Source organism: Mus musculus, chromosome 5 (genome assembly GCF_000001635.26).
Source record: "Mus musculus strain C57BL/6J chromosome 5, GRCm38.p6 C57BL/6J".
NCBI classification, from domain to species: Eukaryota; Metazoa; Chordata; class Mammalia; order Rodentia; family Muridae; genus Mus; species Mus musculus.
Window position 1 is genome coordinate 53,218,912 of NC_000071.6, and position 27,999 is coordinate 53,246,910.

A 27,999-nucleotide genomic window follows, 5' to 3' on the forward strand; every position below is an offset into this window, starting at 1 on the left:
AGGGAGAAACTTTCTCTGGCCTTCTTGGACCACTGAAGAATTCTGTGGGCTGAACATTTGGGTCAGGTAGATGCAGGTGTCCACAGCCTCATTGTGCTTCCTGTCCTGACAAGGATGCTTTCAGATTCTTCAGCCATTCTCATGGGGACTTAGGATAAGACAGAGGACCACTGCAGGCTCAGAGAGTGCAGAAACACCAGAGCGTTTGGGCAAGGTACCCAGGATATAGAAAGCCAAGGACCTGGGTCTATAAGTGTAAGGGTATCTTTGTGTGACTGAGTTGAGAGCATGTGTGTCGAGAAGGAGTGCAGTGGAGAGAAGTTGAGGGTGAGCACATAGATGTTGGGGGGAGGGGGGGTTGAATGAAAGGGGAAACTGATCTGTAGCCAGGAGAGAAAGTATCAGGCAAATCAGCAAAAAGAGATGTACGTGAGAGCTCCTGGGAAAGCCTGGGAAAGGCTGTACCCACATGTCACGACTCTGTTTCGTAACTGACCCTGCAATCCTCCAGCAGCCATTAGCATGGATTTGGGGCTCCTGATTTATTGGGATTGTTCTCTATCAAGCCAAAGAAAACAGCAGTAGCAAGGCAGATACTGGTTAAGCAGATCCACACCAAACCCAGAAAAGCAGAGAAGTTTGGACAAGGCCTGGGTCCTCTCAGCCTCAGCTCTCTCTCTCTCTCTCTCTCTCTCTCTCTCTCTCTCTCTCTCTCCTTCTTCCCATTGAGGCAAGTCGTCTGCGTTCTTATCAAACATTCCCTTTGATATACCTATTCAGTGAGTCCATACGACACGCCTCTGAAGCAGGCGCCACCACCATCATCAATCTTGTTTTACAGATGAGGTACTTAAGGTAGTTGAAAGTACCCAGGCCCCATGGTTGGAAGGTGGAATGGCTAGTTTGAATTCAGGCCCTTATTTATTCATTAGTTATTAGCATCGTTGTGGGCCTGGGGGTTGAGCCGAGGGTGCTGTGAGTGCTCAGCAAGCCTACCACCACCAAGGTGCTACACAGTTTCTCTTGAAGCAGTTCTATCCCAAGCCTAGTGCTCCCCCTGCCCCCACCAGTACGTGAGACTCACGCCATGAGGGACTAACGAGGTAGCCAGGCTCTGCTCAGAATGTGAGGTCCCACGTGGATTTCAGACTTGGATCTCTGCCACTTCTTCACTAGTTGCAGGGGAACATAGGTTGCCACGGCAGACACACCTTTCCAGGGCCCAGCTGACCACTGCCTGATTGAGTTACCTTGGCTGGGCACTAATAACTATTGGGCCTCAGTCCTCACATCTGTAAGACTTGGTACAAAGTGGCTGCTCTGCCCACTTCCATGGCATTGAGAAGGCCGGGTGAGGGAGCACCATGAATACATGGCACATGGCACATTGACTGGCCCTGGATAAGAGGAAAGCATTGCCTGTGTTTGTGTATGTTCACCAACTTCACTTAAAGGCTCATAGAGAAAGATGCATGATTTCCAAAACCCTGGAAAAATAGACAAAGGTGCATACCCGATGCTACTGGTCTTCAAAGATGACTCCACCCATGAGCCACAGCCCCATTATCGTGCTGTGGGAAGTCTGTCCTCTTGGAGATGCCAGCTATAATGTGAAGGATGCTGTGACTACCCCCACTTGGTGAGAAAGCCCAAGCTAGTCACATAGAGGGAGAGAGTGATGTTCAGCCAGTCTCCAGTCAGCCTAGCTGTGCTAGTCCAGGTGCTGGTGGATGAATGAGTACACCGTCTCCAACACCCAGAAGTCCCTGGGCAGACGCCTTAACAAAGTCTTGTCAATCTGCTGACATGAAAGATAAAAATAAATTGGAGTTTGAGCCACCCATCTTGTAGGCAGCTTACTCATAGCAATAGGTAAGCAAAACAGAACCCTGGGAAACTTGCTAATTTTTTTATAATCTATTTTTATTTTATATGCATTGGTATTTTTGCCTGCATGTATGTCCATGTGAGGGTGTCAGATCTTGGAGTTACAGACAGTTGTGAGCTTCCATGTGGGTGCTGGGAATTGAACCCAGGTCGCTGTCTGAGCAGTCAGTGCTCAACCACTGAGCCCTGTCTCCAGCCCCCAACAACTTGTTATTTTTAACTGAAATGTGTTGTTAGCCCAGAGCTTCCTAGCACACAAAGCAAAAACAGGAGCAGGATGGATTAGCTGTGTCTGTTGTCTTGTAGTTCTATGACCTACATGAATATAGAGTTAACCCACTTCAATGTTGACAAATCAAAATGGAAAGTAAAACCACTCAGGAGTCTCTGCTCTGTTTAGCGGAGTTATAGACAGCCCAGTCCTGCAGAGTCTGTTACCTGCCTTGCTAGGGTAAACCAAAAGAATCACAGTTATCACAAAGAAGGAAGTGCCCCAGTGGGTGACTCTATCAGATCAGTTCAAGCCTCCCCCCCACCACCACCACCTTGTTTGGGTTTCATCATTTCATTGCTTTAGCCTCATCCCAAATTAAGTCACAAACAGGCTCAGTGACTTCAGGGTCCTAAGCAGGCAGAATTAATGACGAAAATAGAAATGCTGAAAATAGTGGAAACCAAAGCAGATTGGATGATTTATTCAAACCTTGAGGAGAAACGACTGTTCAGCCCAGAATTGAAATTTAGACCTGAGCTTTGTAATCAACTAGGGTGTACCTCTTTCTGGAATTAACCCTAAAAAGCAGAAGGGAGAAAAACAGAAACTCCGTGTGGTGTCCTTGGGTCTGTACGTCGATCCTTTGAGAAGTTCCTGGCACTTCTGAAAGCCGTTCTTTATGAAGTGACCTCTGAGGTCAGAAAGGTGAGCCGCATGGGGATTTAAGAGAACGGAGTGTGTGGTTTGTATTCTCCCTACCGTGGCTCCAGGGATGAGCCCACCTTGCCTGTTGGTCTCATTCTTAGATGCCCAGATGGCCACTCCTTTCCCTTGGCACCCTAACTGGACCCAGGTGACTCTTTGAAGGTAACAGGGCTGTCTTTTGTGCCTCAGCCCCACTTTCTCAACCACTCACCCTAAAGTGGACGTCAGGGTCTTCTGTCTGCTGATGCTTTCTTGGTGGCTCAAGCCCCAGCCCAGCTCCTGGCCCTGAATTTGCTTCAACACTTTCTCATCTCAAGATAGTTACACCTGTCTTTTGTCTCATTCTGCAACGAGTTTTGGTGTAAGTTGCTGTGGTTGAATCATGGTGCTTAAAAAGATACATGGGGTTCAGCTCCCCATCACACCTAGGGCTGGGACTGGGTTTGGAAATGGGGGCTCTGTGGATGGAGTCGTGGTAAAATGACGTCACAGGTGGACTGCAATTCTATGACTGGTGGCCTGGTAAGAGTAGGTGTGCACAGGGAAATGGCAATAAGAGATGGGGAGGATGGCCATGAAAGGCTGGGAATGGTGTCAGAGTTGTAAGACCCTAAGGCAAAGAATGCCTGGGGCTAGATACTGCAGAGGTAAGGAAGGGTCGCCTCTGGAGACCTGGGAGAGAGCAGAGCTGTGCACAGTTTTACTGGGGCCTTGGGTTTGGATTGCCATCTTCCTGAACTGCAAGCTTATACTTTTCTGTGGTTTTAGTTTTGAGGCTGGGTCCCCTGTATCCAGGTGTGCCTCCAACTTTATGTGTAGCTGAGGATGACCTTGAACTCTTGACCTTTCTTCTTTCAAGTCTCAAGTGTTGAATTACATGAACACTCCACCATACCTAGTATATACCATGCTGGGGACTGAACCCCAAGCTCAAGATGCTAAACAAGTGAGCCACATCCCAGTCCCAACTCCTCACTGTTCCAGCATATGGTACTTTACTTCAGAGAATCTCGAAAAAAAGTATACAGCTAAGTTAGATGGTAATTTCTCAGTTTTAAATCTAGTGTTATTGGGTATTACTATGCCCCAAGCTCAGTGCTCAATTCTGGAACCCAAACCCAAGGCAAGAAAATAATATACAGCGAGCAAAATTTCCCGAGCGGGCCTGTGACTTTCTAAACTTACTCCATCGTATGCCTTGAGCTCCCCGGTGTCCAGCGTCCTCATACCCACACACTCCTGCCCATCACCAGTGTCTGCTTGTGTTGCTAAGCCAGCTCCTGGTTTTGCAGGTCTGTGAACTGAGGCTGAAGAGGTCCTGCTCTCAATAGAAAAGTAGCAGAGGGCTTGAACTCTGTTACTGCTTATTCATGATGTAAGTAAACTCAACACAAATAGGCACTAAGTTATGTATGATTGGTAAAAGCAATATCGTCCCCAGCCTGGGGTCTTAGAATGGAGAGCAAAGCCTTTATTGAGAGATGTGACTTCCTGAGGACAGCACTGGAAGAGACATGCAGGGTTGTGGCTTTCACTCGTCCTTTATCTCAGAGCCCTTAAGAAGTTTCCATGTTGGTTCAATATAGGACTGGCCCCTTAGAGACTTCTGGAAGCAAGCCAAGGAAGATCTCGCTCTCCTGTGTGCTTTGAGAGGCCACAGAAGCTGCGACCAATGCCCTTCTGGATGCAGAAGGAGTCACTGGCCTCATTATATGCATGTACCACTACTGCTGTTTGAAACTCCAATACTGCTGAACAATTCAGAAATAGATCCATTATGGGTCTGTGTTTGCCCCAGGGCTTTAACACAGGTCACCAGAAAATCCAAGATTTCACAGTCAGTCCAACTCTTAAGAGGGAAAGAAAAATAAAAAGCATAATCACAAAAAATAAATAATAAAACATAAATTCTCGGCAATACTTCTGCCCCTAACCTCACCCCAACCTACCAGGAGCCCCTCTTCACTTCTCTGCTGCTTTAGAATAAACAGCTCTTTAGCTGAACTCGAAATCTAAATTCTCTTCAGCTATTAATTGATAAGAGCATCTCCTCTTACCTCTCATGCTCTGAAGTAAGATTAGAGTGTAAATAAACTAGGTCAGGTTTATCGAGACAGACGTGAATTGTTCTCTTCATTCCTCTTAATCTTAAAGGAATAACGAGGGTCTGAACATCGCAGTTCAATGAGCAGTTATGTCTCTGTTCCTTCAGGCTTCAGCCAAGTCAGTGTAGGAGCCTCAGGCCGCCAAAACTTACTGAGATCGCAACCCCCTGTAGCTTTCTGCCCGATGAGAGGCTGTTGAAGTTATGGAAAGACTTGGCTGGGTGAGTATTCATTTTTACACAAGATAGAATATCCTGTGTGGCAGGGAGATGGGTGGGAAAATAAGAGTTTCCTGGACTACCCATAACCACAATGTGTTCAGCATTTCGTAGGCATTTACACAGCACATTAGAATCATTACCTAATTATTAATCTCACTCTAGAGCTCTTCTGAACTTATGATGCCCACAGACGTTAATGAATGCTTTTTTCTATAGGTCTGGGACTGAGCCACTGTGATTGACAGTGCTTGGGGTAGCATAGGTACTGATGGGACTGTCACAGCGATGAAGGGTTAAACCACGGGAAGTGAAAGGATAAGAAGATGATGACGACGATGATGATGATGATGAGGGAGGAAGGAGAATGGAGACAAGACTGTAACTTCAAACACCTCATTAGGAAAATGGGGCAGTTAAGGAAGAACTCGCCAAGTAATCTGCTTAAACTTTAATTAATTATTCATTTATATATATTTATGTGGCACACTTTCTCCAGGGAACCCGATGTGCTTTGCAAACATATTAAATAATTAACTCTCTTAAATCTGAGTGGAGAGGCAACAGAAAGACTATGTAAGTGGACAAGAAGCTTGGAGAATGGCAGCCAGAGTCCCTCTTTGAGCAGAAAATCCCCTGTGCCCACACTGAGGTCACACAACAGGGGAACCTCTCTGGGGCTAATGAATACTTCAGGGATGTACTAGGGAGCCTTTCTTATTGAGCAGTCCAGACTGAGCAGGTCTTGTTTGGAGAGAGATGATGATAGATGCATTAGATAAATAGATAAGCAGATGCTGGAATGAGCTACTACCAGAAACCATAGGGAAGCACGCTGTTAGAAGACAGAGTGGAACGCATTTTGAAAACATGCCGCCTTCAAGATCAAAGTCAGGACGTATTTTAAATCAAGAATATCAATGACGGTATTACATAAAGCGGAATTGCCAAGGCCGAATGGCAAACGGGGAGCAATAAACATGCACTAACTTGTGTTTTATCACATTTTCAGTTCCTAAAACTGTACTCTCCATGCACTGTTGACAGGATCCAGGACTCGGTACACATGTCTCTACACTTGGGAGCTTCAGGTGGGCGGAGGGGAGTCCCTGTGTGCTTGAGATCAGCCTGGGCTACGTGTATACATATCCAGCACAGCTCTTCTCCCCAGACCACCAAGCAGCAATCACATACCTTTAACAAACCTGCTGAACCAGTGGAGGTCAAACACAACACAACAGAGCCGAGTTTAGCAAATTATAAAAAGACAAGAGGCAGTGACAGCCGCTAGGGCAGAGCGAGAAGGTCTGATTTGAGTGAGACGGTGGCTCAGCAGGAGGCTCATGGGCACTGAGCATGGATGTATCTGTGCATGTGTGAGGAAGAGTGCACATGTGGCGGGGTTGGAGGAGAGAACTTCCTAGAGGTGGTTCTCGTATTCCGCTGTGGCCTCTTAGTCCCTACATGGGCTCCATTCTTTTGCTCAGTTATAGCAACTGACTTCTGCACCCTGCATCTTAAAACTAGGAAACCGAGATGCCCGTGCCAGCCTCCGTGAGATCGAGTAACTAAACCCATGATTTGCTTTTAGCCAGGTATACATCACTGGGAGGCGAAGTCCACATTAGATAAGGCTAAGGTTCAGCCAAGAAACTCGCAGAAGTGCAGGGTGGAAGCAAGGCAGCAGTCAAATGGGAGAGAGGTTTTCCTTTCATTCTAGAATGGGCGATTGACCTTCTACAACACCCACCACGGGGGACGGAAAATCTAAAAAGACGGAGTGCTAAGGGGAGAGATGGTTTTAAACAAACGGAACATTTTGTTGTTGTTGAGATAAGGTCTGGCCTTGATCACTCCACATAGCAAACAGTGACCCTGAACTCTTTAAAAATGTACACCTCTTACATTATTTAAGTGTGTGTTTGTGCACGTGTGAGTGGGAGCGCACATGTGCCGCCGTGCACAATGCATCCTAGAGTTCTCTTATCCCACAATGGTTTGCTTTGTTTGTTTGTTGTTTTGTTTTGTTTTCTAAGACAGGGCTTCTCTGTGTAGTCCTGGCTGACCTGCAACTCTGAGTAATCCAGCTTGGTCTTGAACTCAGGGATCGGCCTGTCTCTGCCTCCTGAGTGCTGGGATTAAAGGCGTGCCACCTGGCTTTGCATCTTGTTTTTGTGGGTTTGGTTTCAGCTTCACTGTGTACTCCAGGCTAACCATGAGCTCCTGACCCGTTCCTCCTGTTTCTGTCTCCCATTTTATCACAGATGTGTGGGGACTACTATATAGATACATATCAATGCATGCGCTCTTCCACATGTGTGCCTATGATCGAACTCAGGGTCCCACTTTTTTCTGAGTCATCTTGTCCTCATCTGAATGCTCCACCTTCCTGCCTCCATTTCCCACGTGCTGGGACTGCACAAAGTACACAGGCCTGTCTGGAAACACTGTTGCTCTTCAGCTAACTTGTCTCAGAATACTTACTTCTATCGAGTTTTGTGGTGTTGGGTATCTTTAAAGACTCTTTCTGTCTCCTGTTTCTCTGTCACCCCCTCTTCCTCTCTCATAAGTGACTAGGTGTACAGAATATATTGATTTGAGCCCAGACTCCACCAATTATTAATCAAAGGCTCTGAGACGTCCTGACCTTCTAAGTCGGCTTTATCCATTGAAAATGACAGCAGCCACTTTAATGGATTGCCGTGTGGATTGCTTCAAAACCTGGCCAAGGAAGTGCTTGGTGAAATACACAGATTCACTGGGGTTTTAGTGTTATTTGGGGGACTGAGACAAAAGTCATATTGTTCAGGCACACAACTCTCCCACCCTCTTCCGGGGCTATAGATAAATTCTCATATTCCTGCTACTGGAACTTTCTAGAACCACACTCTAAAAGATCTACTCTTTTTTAATTTATTTGCCTCTTGTACTAAGCTGAGTTTCAGTTGGCTAATTTCAGCATTAGTCAGGGATCAGTCTTCAGCCCTAATGTAAACCCACACTTTCCTGCCTAAACTTACTGTGATGTGAATAGCAGAGAACCACTAAGCACAAGAAGAGACTGTCTCTCGAATTTCCTTTCAGGGGCTGTAGATAAATTCTCCTCCTAAAGTTAGACTGAAATGCGTGCTGGCTGCCTGGCTGTTTCTGCTATAGCTTACATTCAGGTCCATCCAGGCTTCCGAACTCCATTCCTATTTTCATGGATGCTATTGTCTGTGTTGCTGCCTTATGGCTGAGTCTGAAGCTTCTCTCAACATGATGGTATTGGGAGGTGATTTGATTCTCTGGGCAGAGCCCTCATAAGCCATAATAGGAAGAGACCCACAGAGCTTTCCCTACCTTTCCACTCTAGGAAGGCATATGGAGAAGGCATCCTAGATAAACCAGAAAGTGGATTAACTAGATACCAACTACGCAGGCATTTTGATCTGGGACTTCTTCTATTCAAAACTGAGACATGAATGTCAGTTTATAAGCCACCCTGTCTGGGGGTATTTTGTCAGAATAGCGTGAGCTGATCAAGACGGGTGGATACTACTTATGTTTTTTAATCCAACATGAAAGCTTTTGCAAGTGACAAAAGTCATGATACTTTTAGGTGATGCTTTATTATTCATGTAGTGTATCTATTGATAGCTATAGCTGTATATACATATAATTATATATACATAATTATCATCTATCTGTATCTATGTATCTATTGCCTATCTCTACCTGTCATCTATCTATCTATCTATCTATCTATCTATCTATCTATCTATCTATCTATCATCCATCTATCTGTCCATCATCTATCGATCTATCGATCTATACGTATATATATCTCATCTATTTATCTATCATCTATCTATCTATCTATCTATCTATCTATCTATCTATCTATCTATCTATCTATCATCTATCTATCTATCTATCATCTATCTATCTATCTATCTATCTATCTATCTATCTATCATGTGTCCATCTATCTGTCCATCATCTAATGGACTTACCTATACATCTTCCCAGTACACCAGCTATAAATTTATGGTGGGTAGACATGTTTGTGGGACACTTATCAGTCCTGCAACTACCTACTTAACCCACATAACAAAAAGAAACAGGCAGGCAGCAGATTAGGACAGGCCTGGTGGGCTCCAGGAGGGAGAGCAATGCCCCTCAGCTAACAGCAAGGCATTCCCCCAATTGCAATCTCATTAAACTCCACACAGGCTGGGGATGCATTCAGCCACTGCTTTTAGTTTTATTTTCAGGAAAAGGACAGTAGAGATCCAGTGAGATTTGCCGTTTTTCAAGGTCACACACGGACAGCATGGTAAAGAGGTAGAACGCTGGCCGTCTCCATTCTCCACACACTGCACTGCCTGAGAGGTGATTTCTGTCAGAGTGGAGGACGCTGGGCAGCTGACCCCTGTCAGAGAGCCTCACTCTCTTGGGAAATTTTACAGGGCCTTTCCAATTCCTCCACACCACAGTTAAGCATCTAAATGATTCCATTACAGCTTTTAATACCCTCCGTCTCCCACCAAATCAAGGCAGGAAAAATATGTAAAGTCTCTAGGGGAAACAGCCAACCATTTCCTTTCTTATTTCTCTATGAATGAAGCGGTTGCTGGGCTTTGGTTTCTTTCTTTCTTTCTTTCTTTCTTTCTTTCTTTCTTTCTTTCTTTCTTTCTTTCTTTTTTTTTCCCAAACTTTAAATTAAAATGCTGACCTGTGGAGTCTTGAGCTCAAAGTTCCTCAATAAGTAGAGAGGGACCCATTAGAAGTAGCTTAAGTCAGAGCCACCTACATCCACATGCTCTGTGTCTGAAGAGTTCGAGAAAGAAGGCTGGTCTCAGGTCAAAATGTTTTGACCACATACCACAGGGAGGGGGGAATTCTAATTTAAAACAGTCCTTAGGTTGAGAAGATGCTTGGCTGGTAAACATTTGTCACATAAGCATGAAGACCTAAATTTGGTGCACAGCACCCATGTAGAAAAGAAAAAAAAAAGTTGGATGTGGTTGGACACGCTGGTATTCTCAGGGAGCACAGAGATAGGAGCGTCTCTGGGGCTCAGAGCCAGCCATCCTAGCCAAATCTGCAAGCTCCATGTACAAGTGAGAGACCCTGTCTCAAAAACAAGGTGGAGAGAAACCAAGGAAGACATCTATGGTTGACCTCTGGCCTCCACGTGCATACACATGCATGCACATGCACACACATGCACATGTGCCCTATACTCTTGCACACCTTGTATGCACACACGTATCTGTACACACATATGAACACATCCACACGGAGAGACAAGCTTGCCAATAACTTGTTTTGTTTAGTAAGAGCCTCCACGTCAGGTTTGTACTAATTATGACATCTTGTGGCAGTGATTCGGAAGTGGGGGAATTCCACCGCCCCCAGTCAACATGTGACAAGGTATGGAGAGATTTGGGGTTGTCACAGCTTGGGAGAGGAATGGCACCTGAGGGTCGTGGTCACAAGTATCATTAGATAAGTATCTCTTGAAGCACTGCAGGATCTGAGCCAAACCAGGGGTGGCACTGAAAGTGAGGACCCTGCTTCCAGGCAGCAGTTATCATCAATATGCACGACAGTCAACATTCGGATGCTTCCTTTATTCATCTCCCCACCTTGTGTGTGTGTGTGTGTGTGTGTGTGTGTGTGTGTGTGTGTGTGTGTGTGTGATGCACATGTGCTCACCTGAGCTTGCACTTGTGGAAGACAGAGGTCAACACCAAGTATCTTCCTCTATGATTCTCCTCTTCTGTCCTTCCTTCCTTCCTGCCTGCCTGCCTATATTATTGTTGTTGTTGTTACTACTACTACTACTACTACTACTACTACTACTACTACTACTACTACTGCCATTGGTTTTAAAGAGATAGGGCTTCTTTGTGTTCTGGAACTCACTCTGTAGATGACCAGGCTGGCCTTGAACAGAGATCCACCTGTCTCTACCTCCTGAGTACTGAGATCAAAAGCTTGTACCACCACTGCCCGGCCCTCTCTACCTTATTTTTTAAAGATAGGGTCTCTCACTGAACCTGGAACTATTATTTCAGTTAAGCTGTCTGGCCTGTGAGCCCCCTCCCCCCTGCCCTGCCCTGCCCTGCCCTGCCCTCACTGGGGTTGTAGGCGCACAGCCCCATACTTTTACGTGGATCCTGAGGACCCAAACTTAAGTCCTCATCTTTTAGCAGCGAGCACTTTCCTCACTGAGCCATCTTCCCAGCAGCTCCCGACCTGTGTCTGCCCGAGTGACCGCAGCACCCACTCTTTGCAGATGCTGGGCATATAGTGTTTAGCATACTGTGATGAGGTCCTCCCTCTCACGGATGTTATCATGCAAAAGCTTGAACCTAAAGGAAGTTTTTCCAGATCTTTTAAGCCTGCAAATGTTGAATACCTAGACTAGGAAAAGCTATTATGATATATTTTATTATTAGCTTTATACATGGAGTCAAGAGTGTTTATATTTTGAAGCTTTGGAACACGCAGGGCACATATTACCTTTCAGAAGAGAGATTATGCTGGCTGGCTGGTTGGTTGCCTCGTGTTCTATTAACATTGAAGCCAGGCTTCCCTGTCAGGCTGTTCTGGGTAAATACATTCAGATCTGCAAGCAGTGAGCACAGGCTTTCAGCCCAAATGGCTCTTTGTGTGTAGAGGAGAAGGGAGATGCAGACCACTGGAGCATGTCTCTCACCACCCCTGAGCTTCCCTTGAGCAATGACCTGGGAGATCAGCTCACAGCTGTCGAGGAACATCTGTAACCGAGTCAGGCTGGAAGGAGTTCTACAATCCTCTACCTGTGTGCGTCTAAGTCTCATGGGGCCACACTGAAACTGGATCCCTTCCTGTCTCCTGCTACCTGTCTTTTTAGCTACCTCAGCTTTGCCTAGGATGATGACAAAGCTCCTTTAGGACCCACAAGGCCTTGCCAACACACTCTGCCCCCACCCACTCTTGCCACACTGGCTTTCGTGCTGTCCCAAAAGTCACATTCTGTCACCACAGGACCTTTGCACAAACTCCTCTTGTTTCTGCAGGCTTTCCCTCCTGATCCTTCATTTTGTTAACACACCTGCTCACTTCACCAAGGTCTTCCAAGCTACCACTTCCTCACAGACACCTCTCACGCCCCCTTGGCACTACCACACAAGCTCTCGCTTCATTCTGGTGCAGTCTTACAATTGCATGTGTATTGTCAGCATGGAGTCTGGCTAGGACACACCACGGTATCCTAAACCACCACATTCAGATACATCTGCATAAAGTGGGTGCTGGAGAACCATCCCTGAACCATTTGATTCTTAAAATCACATTGCATTTGCAGGTTTATCTTGTGGTTCAGGGTGTTTGCGTTTGTGCGTAGGCTCGCACACCACAGCTCCCGAGTGATGGTCAGAGGAGAACACAGGCATGATGATTCTTTTCTTCCACCATGTGGGGCCCAAGGCTTGGTGGTAAGGGCCTTACTCGCTGGGCCACTTTCCTGGATCCTGAACCATTTAAGCTTTAAACGAATGAAAAATAAACAAATAAATGTGACCAGCCTGAGATCTACACTCAGAAGTAGAATGCTAGGGAGGCCAAGGGTGCACAGGTCCTGACGACCCTAGAGGACCCTGGGATTTGTTAGTATATTTCAAGGTGCAGAAGGGGAAATCTTGCCTCCAGAGCCTGGAATTCAGAAGACACCAATCTACCTCTGTGAGAGAATCATTAAGTTAGGAACCAACTCCCACATGCAGCCCACACGCAGCGGAGGTCCTCTGGCAGCATGGCTCAATTGAGTTCTCTGTGTCTCCTCCCATCCCCGTTCTTCCTAATCACGGGATACCCACAGCCTTGCTTTCCATCTCCCCACAGTGAGGTTAAGCTTCCTTCCTGGGTTGTGTGTTGTACAATACCCACAAGGCCAGCACTACCATCCGAGGTAGTTAAATGTGACTTTGAGAAACAGGTCTGCCTTCCATAGAAAAGCCTACAGTCACCACGACAAACACGACCGCAACGTTGAAAAATCCCTAAATAAAGAGATGCCATGTTCTCTGCATATTCATGGCTGAAATGAATAGTATATATGATGCTTGGTTTTGTAAGCATCCGGATAAAGCAGAAGGCGAGAATGCAGATTCACTTATTTTTATCAATGGAAACAATTCTACTTGACCAGCAGAAGAATTGTCTCCTCTGGTTTGAAGAACAATGTGCCTGCAGAAGGCAGTCCTGCCCGTTAGTCTCTGAGCAAAGCTTTATTTTTATATTATTGTGTCGTTTTATGCACAGTCCCCAAGTGCCTTGTCAATGACAGCCACTCATTAAATCATTTGAACTATCATATAAAAATAAAGATGGATTTTAAGCTACACTGAGCCAGGCAGTTGGTTAGCAAATACTGATTGTTCCCTGTGGGGTCAGGAGTGTTCTTTCAGGTGATGGAGACTCACAGGAAGGAAACACATGGTCCGTTGCCTCAGGAGGACTTAGGGACGAATCCAGGCAACAAACAGATGAGCCTTCGAGCAGAATAAAACTGTTCAGGAAAAACAACAACAAAAAAAACTTGTCTTTGGGAAGTAGAGTGAAGGTCAGCACAAACCAGGCTTCAGAGGCAAGAGAGACAGTGGCAGATATTGTGCCACCATAGGAAGATGCCAGCAGCCATGAATGTGAAAGAATTTGCAAGATTAGAGGATTAAGATGTGAGTACTGGGAGTGAGGCACGTGCTGTGCTGTGGGTTCAAAGCTACCCTGGGCTACATGTAAGAATCTGCTAGAAGGGAGGGAGTGGGGAGGAAGGAAGGAAAAGAAAAGAGAGGAAGGTAAAACAAGGAAGAAGGAAGGAAGAAAGGAAAGGAGGAAGGAAGGGGAAGGAGGGAGCAAAGGAGGGAAGGAGAAAGGGAAGGAGGAAGGGAGGGATGGAGGGAGAGAGGGAGGGAGGGAGGGACGAAGGGAGGGACGGAGGGAGGGAGGAACAACCAAAGGCAGGGAGGAAGAAGAAAATAGAGTACACACACCCCCTAAGAGGTCAACTAGCCAACAATTACCTTTCTTTAACTGGGAACAGGTGAAGCCTCAAGATAAACTTAGAACTCCTACAAAGATTATTCTCCTTTCTGGGAAAAACTATAAATTTTCAACAAGGACATAAATGTGAGTGACCTGCAGAAAAGAATAAAGCAAACTCCTGAAAATGCGGAGCAGGAGCCCTCCAGGTAAGGACACGGGGCCAACTGAACCACCTTGAAAACTGCTAGCCTCAACTGTTCTGTTACAATATGGAACGGCCTCCGCACACTCCCACATTTGCAATATGGAACGGCCTCTGTGCTCTGACACTGAGTGGGTTTTTTTTTTTTTTTTTTTGGTGGTTTTTTTTTTTTGGAGGCTCTAGAAACTTTAGGAGGTGGAGTCTAGTTGGAGGATGTAGGTCACTGGGGGTGGGGGTGGAGGTGGGGTACGTTATCCTTTCTCTCCTTTCTCTGCTCTCTGGCTACCATTACCACTGCCACGTTCTTCCAAAGTGAACAGGGTGCAGGGGCAACAGACTGAACTCTGAAACAGTGAGCCATAGGCAATTTTTCCCCTCTTTCAGACATTCTGTCAGGTATTTTAGTCATAGTTACACAAACTCAGCTAAAATGTCCAAAATATATTCATCACTTGGCAATCCACTTATATACTAGTGTCTTATATGTATACTCTTTACATACAGTGTCTTGCATGTATAAAACCCGAATTCATGCTCATGTCCAAGGAAGAATCCCAAGAACATTCGTGACCATAGCATACAACCTAAGCCACTGTATACTACCCAGAGGTCCACCAGCAATGGTATGTACGAATAAACGTGGATGTACTCATGCAATGCAATGCTGTATAGAGTTGGAACTCAGTGTCCTGTGACTACAGATAGCATCACAGATGAATCTCAAACAATAAATGAAACTGCATGCAAAGGAATTCATGGTGCTTTATTCTACTTAGGTTTTTAGGCCTGGCTGCCCTGGAATTCACTCTGTAGATGACCAGGCTGGCCTCAGACTCAGAGATTCACCTGCCTCTGCCTCCTGAGTGCTGGGATTAAAGACCACCACCACCATCTAGCTTTTTTTTTTAATAACAAAGCCAAAAAATATTATCCCCAGACACAACTTTATCTGGGGAGAAGATAGTGAGGCTCAGGCTAATGGGGGTGTGTCTTGGACATTTTCTTACCTTGTATCCATGTTTTGTGATCATTTGTCTGGCTATGTGCTTACTTCCTGTGTGCTTTTAGAATGTGTATTCCATAAATCATATTTCAACAATAAAAAATGTTTGTTTACAGCATGGAACCCTTAAAAACAAAAACCACTAGTATTCAAGGAAATATTTTGCTTAGGAATGGAACTACCTTCCATACCAGCTGCCTTAAACCAGCAGATGTGTTCATCTTGTGAGGCCTCATTCAAAAAGTCATTGTTGTGTGTGTGTGTGTGTGTGTACACGTACACATGTGTGCATGCACATATGTGAGTGTATAGTCATGTGTATATGTGAGATCATGTTTGTACTTATGTGTACATGTGTGATATATTATGTGTATGTGTATGTGTGTGTGTGTGTGTGTGTGTGTGTGTGTGTGTGTGCATGACACACACATGTATCTCATATGTGTGTAAGAGGCAGGTAGGAATATATCAAGTCTCTTTCCCAGCCTGGAGGTGGAGGATGTGGGGTCCATCAGGGACACTATTCCTTGGGGATTGTGGCAAATATAAGCACCAGACATGTGTTTTCATAAAGATGGGGATGTGGGGGAAACAGAAGGCAGAGAGCAGAGCTGGCTAAGAGGCAGCCCATGACATGCACACACTAGCCCACATATTTTAGGTATGGTTGCATGACTAACAACATAACCACCTAGCCATCTTCAGCATCCCCAGAAATGACAACAGCCTGGCCAGATCTGTCTGGTTTGGGTACTCACTCTCTCTTTTCTGGACATGTTCCATCTACCACTGACTTCACCAACCTGTCAGAATTGACCACTTCATTAAGGCAGCAATATGAGGGGCTTAGTGCACACCTTTAGTCTTAGCATTCAGGAGGCAGAGGCAAGCGGGTTTCTGTCAGCCAGAATTACATAGCAGGCTACCCAGAGGTCCACAGTGAGTCCTTGTCTCAAAAAAGAAAAAGAAAAAGAAAAAAAAAAGGATAGGAAAGCTGCTACAAACATTTCTAGTTCAATCAAAAAGGCAAAAATGACCTTGACCTTGGAAAATGAAAACGCAATCCTCAGCAAAGTATCTCATTAAATCACAAATACCTTGGATCTTGTTTATTAGTCTCCATTGCAAATACCAAGCTCAGCAGTAAATCAGCCATAGCAGTAGCCAGGTATCCATGTGTCCCAATAAAACTTTATTTACAAGAACAAACAGTGGTCCAAATGTGATCCATTAGCTTTAGTTTGCAGAGCCCTGCTCTGAGGTGCAGCCATATTTAGGACTGAGCAAACACTGTTTGGGAAGTGGGTTAATTTCCTGAGACCTTGAAACAAACGTCAGAGACAACACCAGGTAGCACACTTGATGTGCATCCCACTGAGTGGCTCTTCTCTGCTCTCAGAGGCCTTCGGAAGCACCCTTCACCTGAGAACTTCCTGGGCTTGCATTCACATTGAGCCCCGCCTCTTTCCCAGCCTGCCCCCCTTGCCTCTGTAGCACACACCACGCTGGCCTGGCCCCAGCACTCTGTGTCTGCTGTGGGTGCAGGGCCATGCCTCTGACCTCTTCCCTACACTGCTGCCCCTCCCCCAGGAATCCCTCTTTCCTGCTACCAGATGGGCTTTGTCTTTCAAGAGATCCTTCAAGAGTCTCTGCCTAAAAAAAAAAAATAAAATAAAATAAAATAAAATAAAAAAAAAAAAAAGAGTCTCTGCCTTCAATTTTATTTTTCCTGCCGCAGGTAACTCTAGGCTGGGATGGTATCCTTTCCATATTCCCACAGCCCTTTGAACAGACGCACACTTCATCAATATAGCTTCAGCAACCTTTTCCCAATTTATCTCTAATGGCTTAACCTTATCGGGTGTAGTAGGTTTTGGGTTTTTTTTTTTTTTTGGTTTTTTGGTTTTGTTTTTAATCTGCTGCTTCCTTGCTAGGTTGTGAACTCCTTTCCAATGCAGGCTATGCCTTGTTAATCTTTGTTTACTCCGGGGTTAGCTTTGGATCTGGTGTGGAGAGGCAGCTGAGCCCATGTTTGCAGACTTGTTTAGCTCACTGCAGAGCCTGGTGGAGCTGGGGCCACTGGGGCTCTGTGGTATGAGTCACAGCTTCCACTGTCTGCTGTGTTCACGAGACACTTCCAGCGAGTTAATAGGCAAGTCTTCCCGACAAGGCGTTTGGGAACTGTTCACAAATGATAGAATATTAAAATCAAATCAAGTTCAAAGGTAAATATACAAATCTCTATTCCACCTAGGTTCTATATGCATCCTACGCATCCTTCAAATCTCTCTCTCTCTCTCTCTCTCTCTCTCTCTCTCTCTCTCTCTCTCTCTCACACACACACACACACACACACACACACACACACACACACACAATATTATTGTTCTAGTTGGTTCAACCACTGTGTGCTTTTGGCAAATACATTTTCTCTTTCGTAGGAATCTCATGAAAATCTCATTCTCATATTAGATATGGGACCATTGTGCATAGACTTTATAAAAGCTTTGTGGATTTATCTCCAGTTCCATTCAGAACACCAACAGGATGGTTTATGTGGAGAAAACCCAGCAATCTCCACGTGTGGCTACAGTTTTCCAAAGTGCCAGCTGGACGCTTCCTCTAGTCAAATCCAGGCAAAAATAGAGGCCACCACATGGCAAGTGTCCCCAGCCCTACCTCTTTATTGTTTATTTGGGGTAAAGGGTAAATCTGTGTGTGAGGCTACACATGTGAAGTTGGTCGTTGACCGCTGCCACGTCACTGGGTTTTCTGTAGTGTTGGTTTCTAGAATTCTCTTAGTCTAGAAAGGAGTGCACAGGACAAGCAGGTAGGGTGGGGCGGGGGGTGGGGCGGGGGCGGGGGGGGGGGCAGGGTAGGAAGCATATATGTAGTTCTGAACTACACATAGCCTCACCCCACAAGTTAAATAGGGGCTACTTCACAACCTTCAACTGTCATTCTTTAGCTTTGTTCTTGCGGGGTGGTGGTCAGGGTCCGTGGCTCATCTATATGCTTGCACATGGTATCTTATAGCAGGCACAGGCCTGAGGACACCCAAGACAAACATCCCCAGCGCTTGGCATATCCAGAACCTCCAGCACCCTCCATTTCTCAGGAAACGCCAATGACTCCTTTCTCCTCATCTATCTCAGGGATTCTGGGGGACCGAGTCTATGAGAATCCTCTCGGCTTTCAGGGTTCAGCTCAGTCGTCACTCAGTTAAACAGTGACATGTCATTTCTTCCCTCCTCTTGGTCCTTCTGGCCAGCTTCCCTTGCTCCACTAAAACTTTCCAAGGCAGATCTCCACCTGTTCTCATAGCAAAGCTCAAGGCCAGGGAGGCCCTAAATAGAGAGGATGCTTGCTTGAGATTATGTCTTTTGTGTTTGGCTCCTCTCCTCTGGGTCCCGGCTCAGCAGGGCATAAATAGATAATCAAAGGTTTTTTGTGTTTTGTTTTCTTTACTCGCCCTGGTAGGAATTCTATAGTCAGAGGCAGAGTCTTTGCTTGACTTTGTTTCTTTAAACTTTCTAGATTGCACTGAGTATTCCTCTGATTTTATTTGGAAATGTTTAAACCTAAGCCTAAACTTAAACCTATGTTTAAGTCAACAGCCCCAGCAGCTACTCAGAAAGTTATGTGTCCATTAGTATATACTCTGGGTTCTTTTAAAATACAACCTTTATGATCCATTACAGTGTATTTGTGTGTGTGTGTGCGTGTGTGCGTGTGTGTGTGTGTGTGTGTGTGCGCGTGTGCACTTGTGCCAAGAGAAATATATAATCGCATGCATAACCAATCTAATAATCTAGGCTAGGGGATTAGCTAGCTCCCTGTCAGAGTGCAGATAGGCCTGAGTTTAATTCCAACAGTAAAAGTGAAAGAACACATACGTAGATCCCCCCCACCCCGGCCCCCGTGTCTACTTGAGTACAAGCAGGTATGTTATGAGATCCACTAAAATACGGTCCCTGCCCCTCTCTCCCTCCAGCCTCATGAATGTGGTTTCCTCAAGCCTATCCAGAGCATGTGAGGTTTCAGCCCCTGTTAACAGAAGAAGTTACAAAGATCCAAAGTTTAAGTAACTCTGGGTACCTGGTACACAGCATGAATACAACTGTATTCTATACTTGAAATCTGCAGATCTTAAGTGTACACACATATACACTCACAGTAACTGAGCGGTATGACAGATATGTAAATTACTTTGATTGTAACAATCATTTCACAATGTATATGTAAATCAAATTATCATGTTGTGCATCTTGAATATACATGTTTCATTTGTCAATTGTACTTCACTGGATCTGGAAAAAGTGATAATAATTGAGGATAAAAAATATTTTTTTTACAATAAAGGTCTACTAGTGTGAATGAAACTAGGATTTTTTTTTTAAGATGGGGGATAACGTTTAAGTAGGATTTACAGTTATCACTCTCTGAGACCCCTGTGGATTGCAATTGTCTGTCTGTAAAGAACCTAGAACTAGGTGATGTACTGACTGGGTTTGGGCCACAGGCTGTAAGGCACTTAGATATAGCAGAGGCACAGGTAATTGATGTTAACCACTACCCTGCAAGTGGAAGGCTCCAAACAAGCTGTCCCTGGTGGCTCCTTTCCCAGGGAGTTTTGTTCTTTGAAAACTAGAACACTTGGCCCTCATCGATTTTCCTGGAGGAGATGCCATACGGAAGGATGAGTAAGTATCTAGCCTCTGGGCACAGATCCCACAGCTGGCCACCTCCCGGCTCTGGGGTTTAAATTGGCTACTTGACTTTTCTGAAACATCATCTCTTGGTTGGGAAAATGTCTTGGTCTGCTTCCTGCTGTGATAACGCAATACTACGGACAAGAAAACTGCGAACAATAGGAGTCGTTTAGGACCACAGCTCTGGAGGCTGAGGAATCCAAAGTCGAGGGGCAATAACCAGTGGGCACCTATTTACTGTACTACAGCATGGTAAAAGATGGGGTGCAAAAGAGCCCCCTACATAACTTACCCATCTCTGTCAGAACGGTATTAAATCTATTCGTGCTAGCACAGGTCTCAAGGCCTAATGCCTCTCAAAGGTGTGGCATTTTAATGCTCTGAGAATGGCGAGTATGTTGCAACATGCTTGGGAAGGGCTGCTCAAACCACAGCAGGGTAGAATGAAGGAATCCACATGCCCCACTCACAGATTAGATGTTATAAGGCATACCGAACGCTTGTCTTGGGCTGTACTCTACATGACTGTTGCTTTGCTCGAATAGACCAAGCAACTGCCATGTTTTAGCTTAAACCCGTTCTCTAATTTATTTATTCTTCAAATTACACCAGGAGACAGTCACTATTGGCATTCCCATTTTCCAGAGAGGGTGTACAATGGGCTTAGATCACACAGCCAGAGTGGCACAATAGGTCCCCCTGGACCCAAAGGTGTGCAGCTAAGTCCTGTTGGTAGGTGTCGTTCCCTGTATAAGGTCCTTGGAGAATCAGAATTCTTGTTCCCTCCTGAGCTGTCATGATTGGTTAGCAGACGCCCCACATCTTCCATTCATTTACTCAGCCCTCCTTCATCCTCCATCAGGAGAGTGGTCTACAGAATGTCCTAGAGAGATTTCTTCCTGGCTGCTCCCAGCCTCCCGTGGACACCTGCTTCTTAGAGTAATGGACAGGAAGGAGACAAGGAAGGGGAGAACGGTTATATCAGCATGCAGCAGAGGGTCTGGGAGAATGCTTCCTGCTCAGAAGGCAACAGGAGCATTAGCGCTGACCTCTTTCTGCTCCTGCTGTCGGGAAAGCACCAACCCCACCACCAGCGCGCCACTGCTGAGGCCAGCTGACTCGACTGATTGAAACATGATTGTCCCTCTTAATCAAAGTGATGTCATTCTCTGATTTCCGAAAGTGAGGGATGGCAGAATTAATGACAGCTCGAGTGGGCTTCTAATGGCCCAGGGCTTAGTAGGGGCCCGGGGCTCCCAAGTCACTTGCATTTCAATGATGTGCTGTGGGATTTCTGCACTAACAAGGGTGCCATAAGTCTTAATTACCCAGAACCAAGGCCTCACCTTGCTGCGCATCCCTGGGGAGTTCCACTGAAGTCAATGAAAGCTTTGCCTGCAGTTCAGCACCATGAAAACCTGCCTGCAAATGTTTGCAAATTACCCTGAGTGCCTCTGAAGGAAACAGGAGGGAATTCTTTATTTTTAGAATGCTGGCCTAGCCTTGGCCCTGCCTTGCCTGTCGCATACCTGTGTGTGACTCAAATCTCACTCCCTCTGTCTCACATTAATTCTCCATCATGGGCCTCTCTCCTTCTCTGTGGTAGATGGAGGAGGCACCTTGTAGGTCTTGCCCTTAGCCTAGCTGCTGGTAATGTCCCTGAGCTCCTGCCTCCGACTCCACAGCAAGCTCTAGGAGGCCTAATGTGCTTTCCATTACAGGGCTGATTGGGCCTCCCTTTCCAGCCTTGAAAGCCGTCTCTCCCCCTACACAGAGGACATCAGGTGCCTCCCAACCTGCTCTTCTGTCCCTCTGAAAACTGGAGCTGCCAAGGCTCCTGAATCTGAATCTGATACACACACACACACACACACACACACATACACACACACACACACATACACACACACACACACACACACACACACACACACACACACACACACAGAGGCTGTCACTCTTTGTTAGATCACACATGCTCCCTTCTCCGAGTGGCACCTTGCACTCAATTAGCCAGCAATGCTCAGGTGTGTATCCCCCTTTGGGGACAACCTATGTCCACCAGATAGAAGGGTCCAGGGGAGTGGAATCTGTGCTTGCATCCATACTCCTGAGGTACCACCAGACCAGGAGGAGGCTAGACCACCTTACATCAAATGGGCTTCCCCTGTGAGCACAATCCTCACAAAAAGTGCCAATAGGCCTATTCCTGGCCAGTGTCTTGGCAACCCACTTGGAGGTGTTTCACTACCCCTGCTGGCAGAACAGGCTTTTGAAACCCGAGCCTGATCTTATCACTGCCTTTTTTAAAGCCTACAATGTAACCCATTGTCCAAACTGGAAGGCAGGTCTTAGTCCTCTGGGCACTGTTGCCACCCACTTCACCTCTCAGAACATCTGCTATCACACTTGGAAGGTTCACTTCCTCCTGAGGCCTGCCCCCCAACACCCTCTACTCTGGATCCTCCCTGCAGACCATTCCCAATCACAAATTCCATGCTGGCCTGCACATGTCATGGTACTGTTTCGATCTGTCATCATCTGGTACATAGGAGACCTGCTGTGCCAGTGAGCGATTAATAATTATCTGTTGATTGATGAAACTGAATCAAACAAATGACTGAACCAGATACTTCATAAATGTTGAGTAGTAACAACCAAATTGCAGCCCTAGGTTAATCTTATATCAATATCTGCCTTCTTATGGCTCATCCTAAATAGAAAGATTCATTGGGAAGATATTAAAATAATAATGAACTGTCATGCCACAGACATATGTGCAGGTGGTTGAGTGTCTAGCATGATCGGTCCACAAATGGACCCTGGGGTTCATTCAGGCTTTCATTTCTTTGAGACCCTGAGCCTTGTAATCAACACCTTCCCGGCAGAGCACACTTCTGCTGAATTTTAAACCACCCTCCCCTCTCTCTGCTGTATGCTCCAATAACACCAAAAATCAAATGAACACACACACACACACACACACACATGCTGTGCATTCCCAAACACCAGAATAGCTCTGCTCGTCCAAGGAAAAGAGTCTTGGTCATCGGTGAGCCGTGCTTCCAATCTGCCTCTTCCCCAGGCACCATTCAGAAAAGCATTTCCCTGTGGAAAGTGGCTCTAGAGATTTCCAGCTTGGTGATTGCTTGGATCACCCTACGTGACTCACCGTGACCCTGACTTGCCTAGGTTTCACTTCTGAATGGTGTACCTCAGCCACTAGAAAGGCATTATTCCTTCCTGGTATGACCACAGAGATGCAAGCAAGCACTATTAACACATCACCAGTGATAGGTATGCAAATGAGAGGGGACAAATATGAAAACAGCTCTATCTGGCATTGCTGCTACCTTGCCTTGTCTAAAATTCATAGAAATATTAATTCTCCTGAATGCTTAGGAATGCATATGGGGTAACATTCTCAAGGAAGCTAATAATTATCCCTTGTTAGCTAGATCAACTAACGGCAGTCTTTCACTGCAGGGACAGAAAAATATTGTGACGTGCTCTGTTAAGCAAAACGAGGTGGCAGAATGAATTAGGACATTTAGACTAACAGTAATAACGACATTTGAATCTAGCTCCTTTTTACAGATAATTGATAACATTGACAGAAAATAGACACAGAGTTAATAGAGTGCATTATTAATGGCTGATTGAGACACCGGAGACAAAATTTCTCTCCATTGCCATGTTGTTATCACTAATATTTATAAGACACCCACTGTGTCTGATATGGCTCTTATCAGAGGCTGGGATAATAATAAATCACTACCTGTCAACCATGTGTACAGTAACTGTGTTATGTGTCTAGGCAGCTCTCTTATTAAGACCTTGGAATCTATTAAAAGTCTCATTTCGAAACAATAAAGCAAGAGGAAGAATTTATGAATTGTAGATCTTCAGCATTAACCCAACAACAGCCTTGGAGAAGAAAAGGATTCTTCAGAGAGAAAAAAATTAATTCCTGCCAAGAAAAATCTAGGAACATAAGTTAGCGAGCCCCACCAGATGCCTCCAAACTATGCTGAGCAGGGGCGAGGTACATTCTAATTTCACAGGGAAAAAAATATATAGGCTAGCCTGTGAATCGGGCAGCGTGCAGAAGGCTCCTCTGCCAGGCTCTCCATCACATGTGTAACCCACAGCAATGTCCTCACACATCCAAGACCCCCCTCTGATCTTTGGATCTGATCAGTACTGCATTTGTCACCATGACTGGTAAATCCAGACATAAGTCACCTACTCCAGTCCCTAGTTTAATCTGCATAGCGGAAGGCCCTGTTGTTTGCAAGATTGGCTGGAATGAAGCTTCATGTCAGAATCTGGCTGTCTCTGCCATGTGGTGTCGTCTACCACTAAGTGGTGTGATCTATTGATTCCTCCCTGCAAGAGTTGAGAAAAACACTTATCAAAAGAATACCATGGTTGTGATATTTTGGCAACATCTGAGCTTAGGCCTTAAGAAACCTTGCAGCTTCCAGTCCGACTGTCTTAGAACACAAGGCCACATCAGGTAAGAAAGCCCAGGCTAACCATCTTGAAGATCAGAGCTCTCATCCACAGAGAACAGCTAACAACTAGTAACAACTACTAATTGTATCACAGGAGGACCACAAAACCAACGGGATGTATGCAGCCACACCTTGATATCTGCTTACATTGGACTATCTAGGTCCTGTCACACTGCCAGATGACAGTTGCTGCCCAAGTGACCCCAGAAGCAACCAAGCAGAAAAGCCACCCCGTTCAGCCCAGCACAAGATGCTGACCTAAGAATCTCAAACAAATAAAATCGCTACGATTTTTGAAGAATTCAAGTTGGAGCCGTTTGTTACCCAGCAGTGGGTAGATGAAGAACAACGGCAGATAGTTTATATTTGACACAGGGGCTTTAGAAAAGTGACTCTGTTCTAACCCCTCTAACAACAGCCTCCGGGATGGTGTTAACTTGTGAAGCGGAGGTGTTTCTTCTTGTTTCCTCCCTGTCACCTCTCACAGCGATTCACACTGAGACTGGACTGTTTAACTTTCCTTTGCCAAAAGGAATAACAACGATCCGGAAATGCTTGTTCAGTAACTGGCTGGCAGCAGGGTGACAGCGTGTGTGGAGATGGAAGGCATCCCCAGCTGTCCTCCTCTGTCCAGAAGAGCTGTGCCCACTCTACCCAGCTGCAGCACCATTGCCAAGGCCCTGAAGCCTTCTGGGAGGCCGCTGGGACAGGGACCATTGGACACGGTTAGCGATCTCCAGAGAAACGAAACCAACAGAAGCTGGTATCCAGAGAGGACGGGTTCAGAGCCCACTGGAGGTGTCAAAATATGCAAAAATCCTTTATATCAGATGATATAACTTTGCCTAGAACCCACACACATCCTCCTATATTCCTTGAGTCACCTCTAGATTACATACATACTAAGTACAAGGCAAAGGCTATGCAAAAGATTGTTATGGTGCAATATTTAGGGGATAATGACAAGGACAAAAATCTACATGGTCCTTGAGCATGATTGTCTCCTGAACATTTTTGATCTGTGATTGGTTAAATCTTGGTATGGAGCCTATAGCATAGACACTGCCCAGGGCAGACTAGAAGGATGCAGACACAGGCAAGTGTTTTATTTTGAGTTCAAAGGTAGTATGTGTGCAGAATCTTTTCCTCTTCGGAGGTCTTCCTTTTTCCATTATGACCTTCACCTAGTTGGATGAGGCCCATCCATGTTATTGAGAGTCGTCCATTTTCCCCAATGACTATTAACTAACATGTTAATCTTATCAAAGAAATAGCTCCGGGGGGTGACGATCGTAACTCGAGTGGTACAGTCCTTACCTAGCATGTGTAAAGCTCTGGGCTCAATCCCCTAGACTGCATAAAATCCCCTGTGGCATGTATCTGTAATCCTGGCACCCAGGAGGTGGAGAAAGAAAGATCAGACAGTTAAGGACATTCTCAGCAACAGAGCAAGTTCAAGATGACCCTGAGCTACATTAGACCCTGTCTCAGAAATCTAAACAAGCAACAAAGATAGAAAGGAAGGGAGGGAAGGGAAGGGAAGGGAAGGGAAGGGAAGGGAAGGGAAGGGAAGGGAAGGGAAGGGAAGGGAAGGGAAGGGAAGGGAAGGGAAGGACAGGACAGGACAGGACAGGACAGGACAGGACAGGACAGGAAAGGAAAGGAAAGGAAAGGAAAGGAAAGGAAAGGAAAGGAAAGGAAAGGAAAGGAAAGGAAAGGAAAGGAAAGCTTTCACAGAAATGCCTAGGGTGATATGTGACCTAATTTCCACGCAGTGTGGCTTAGCAGAGTTGACCTGTAAAATTAACCACAGGAAGTGCTGAGTTGATTTGTGTCCCCTAAAGGACAGCCGGCAGTCCTAGGTCCAGGGAATTATAGAAAGCGCCTTACTTGGGGATAGGCTTCTTACAGAGGAAAACAACTGATGCTAAAATCATCAGAGTAGATTCCAATTCATTATCATTGGTGTCCTTATAACAAGGGAAAATCTGAACCAAGAGACAGACATGGGCAAGGGGCATACATGTAAAGACATGGGGAAGACAGTCATGTACTTGAGAGCAATGCATCTACACATCAAGGATAGCCAAGGGCTCCCAGGAAACATCAGTTGCAGCAGGGGGCTGTCAGCAGTGTGGACTGGCCAACACCTTAACTTAGGACTTTTCACCACTAGAATGTTGGGATACTAGCTTTAGACTCTGCAGTTCAGTTGAAGGCATTTTGTCATTTATAGCTGCCCTAGCTGCCTTGCTTCCAGGCCTGAGAAGCATCATCACACCATTACATTCTACAAGCGGGGTGGGGCCTGAGAAAAGGCCCGGATGGGTCTTCTTCCTTGAACCCATGGCTCTGTCCTATAAGAAGCCCTAGAAGATAGGTCTGAAAGAATTTGGCTAGTTTCTGCTTCCTCAGAAAACAAGAGTGACCCCTAAGTTTCTGAGTCCCCATCCGGGGCGAGAGTGTGGGGGTTCTTGGCTGTGAGGTAGAGGTAGAGACTTTAGCCAAGGAATCTGCAGGAAGGATTGAGCGAGCTAAGTCGTATCTAGCCTGTGGCTGCTGGTTATGTAGTGTCCCTGTGGTGGACAGATGGGAAGGCAATACCATACATGTTGCACTGAGATCCCAAGAGGACAGTGGCACAGGCTCCAGAGCCAAGCAGACCTGGGGCTGTCCTGAATCTACCACCTGACAGTTCATAATGATTTTACAGTGTGTGCATGTGCGTGTGCGTGTGTGTGGTGTCCGATCCATAGTGCTCAGGTAGAATATTTGTGAAAGCCAACTCTCTCTGTAGGTTTTGGGGATTGAACTCAGGTTGTCCAGCTTCATGGCCAGAACCTTGACAGACTGAGCCAACTCTCCAGCCCATGGCTTTTTATCCAGTGCTGTCCTCCACTACTCTTCCCATTGCTGCCCAATGGGAAGCATTCCCAAAGCAATTTAACAAAGGAAGGAAGAAAGGAGGGAGAGGAAGAAGAAAGGGGGAAGGGAGAAACAAAGGAAGGAGGGAGAGAAGGGAGGAAGGAAGGAAGGATGGAAGGAAGGAGAGGAAAGAAGGGAGGGAAGGAGGGAGGAAAGAAGGAAGGAAGGAAGGAAGGAAGGAAGGAAGGAAGGAAAGAAGGGAGGGAGGGAGGGAGGAAGGGAGGGAGGGAGGGAGGGAAGTAGGGAGAGAGGGAGGAAGGGAGGGAAGGAGGGAGGGAGGGAGGGAGGGAGAAAGGGAGGGAGGGAGGGAGGAAAGGGAGGGAAGGAGGGAGAGAGGCCGGGTTTGCTTTGACTCACAGTTTGAGAGTACAGCCCATTGATGGTAAGGAAGACACAGCAGGAGTGTGAGGTGGCTGGCCCCACTGTACCTACAGTCAGGAGGCAGAGAGAGGTGAAAACTGTTTCACAGCCTGCTTTCTCCTGTTTACTGAAG

The 27,999-nt window shown here is 45.9% G+C and overlaps 2 long non-coding RNA genes across 7 annotated transcripts; one reads left to right on the forward strand and one right to left on the reverse strand.

Moving 5' to 3' along the window:
* Positions 1–2,047: 2,047 nt before the first annotated feature.
* On the forward strand, positions 2,048–19,593 carry Gm30464. Of its 5 annotated transcripts, none has more exons than XR_001784861.1 (5): positions 2,048–5,132; positions 13,557–13,840; positions 14,206–14,353; positions 14,854–14,972; positions 19,347–19,593. It is a non-coding gene; the product is annotated as a predicted gene, 30464 (long non-coding RNA). The 5 variants fall into 5 exon arrangements; XR_868422.2 differs by lacking the exon at positions 19,347–19,593 and having other exon boundaries at positions 2,048–4,181; positions 5,019–5,132; positions 14,854–17,001; XR_001784860.1 differs by lacking the exon at positions 19,347–19,593 and having other exon boundaries at positions 14,854–17,001.
* Positions 19,594–20,632: 1,039 nt separating this feature from the next.
* On the reverse strand, positions 20,633–27,998 carry Gm30519. Of its 2 annotated transcripts, none has more exons than XR_376960.2 (3): positions 27,864–27,998; positions 21,411–21,486; positions 20,633–20,994 (listed from the first exon to the last, which is right to left on the reverse strand). It is a non-coding gene; the product is annotated as a predicted gene, 30519 (long non-coding RNA). The 2 variants fall into 2 exon arrangements; XR_376961.2 differs by having other exon boundaries at positions 20,633–20,997.
* Between the last annotated feature and the right edge of the window lies 1 nt (position 27,999).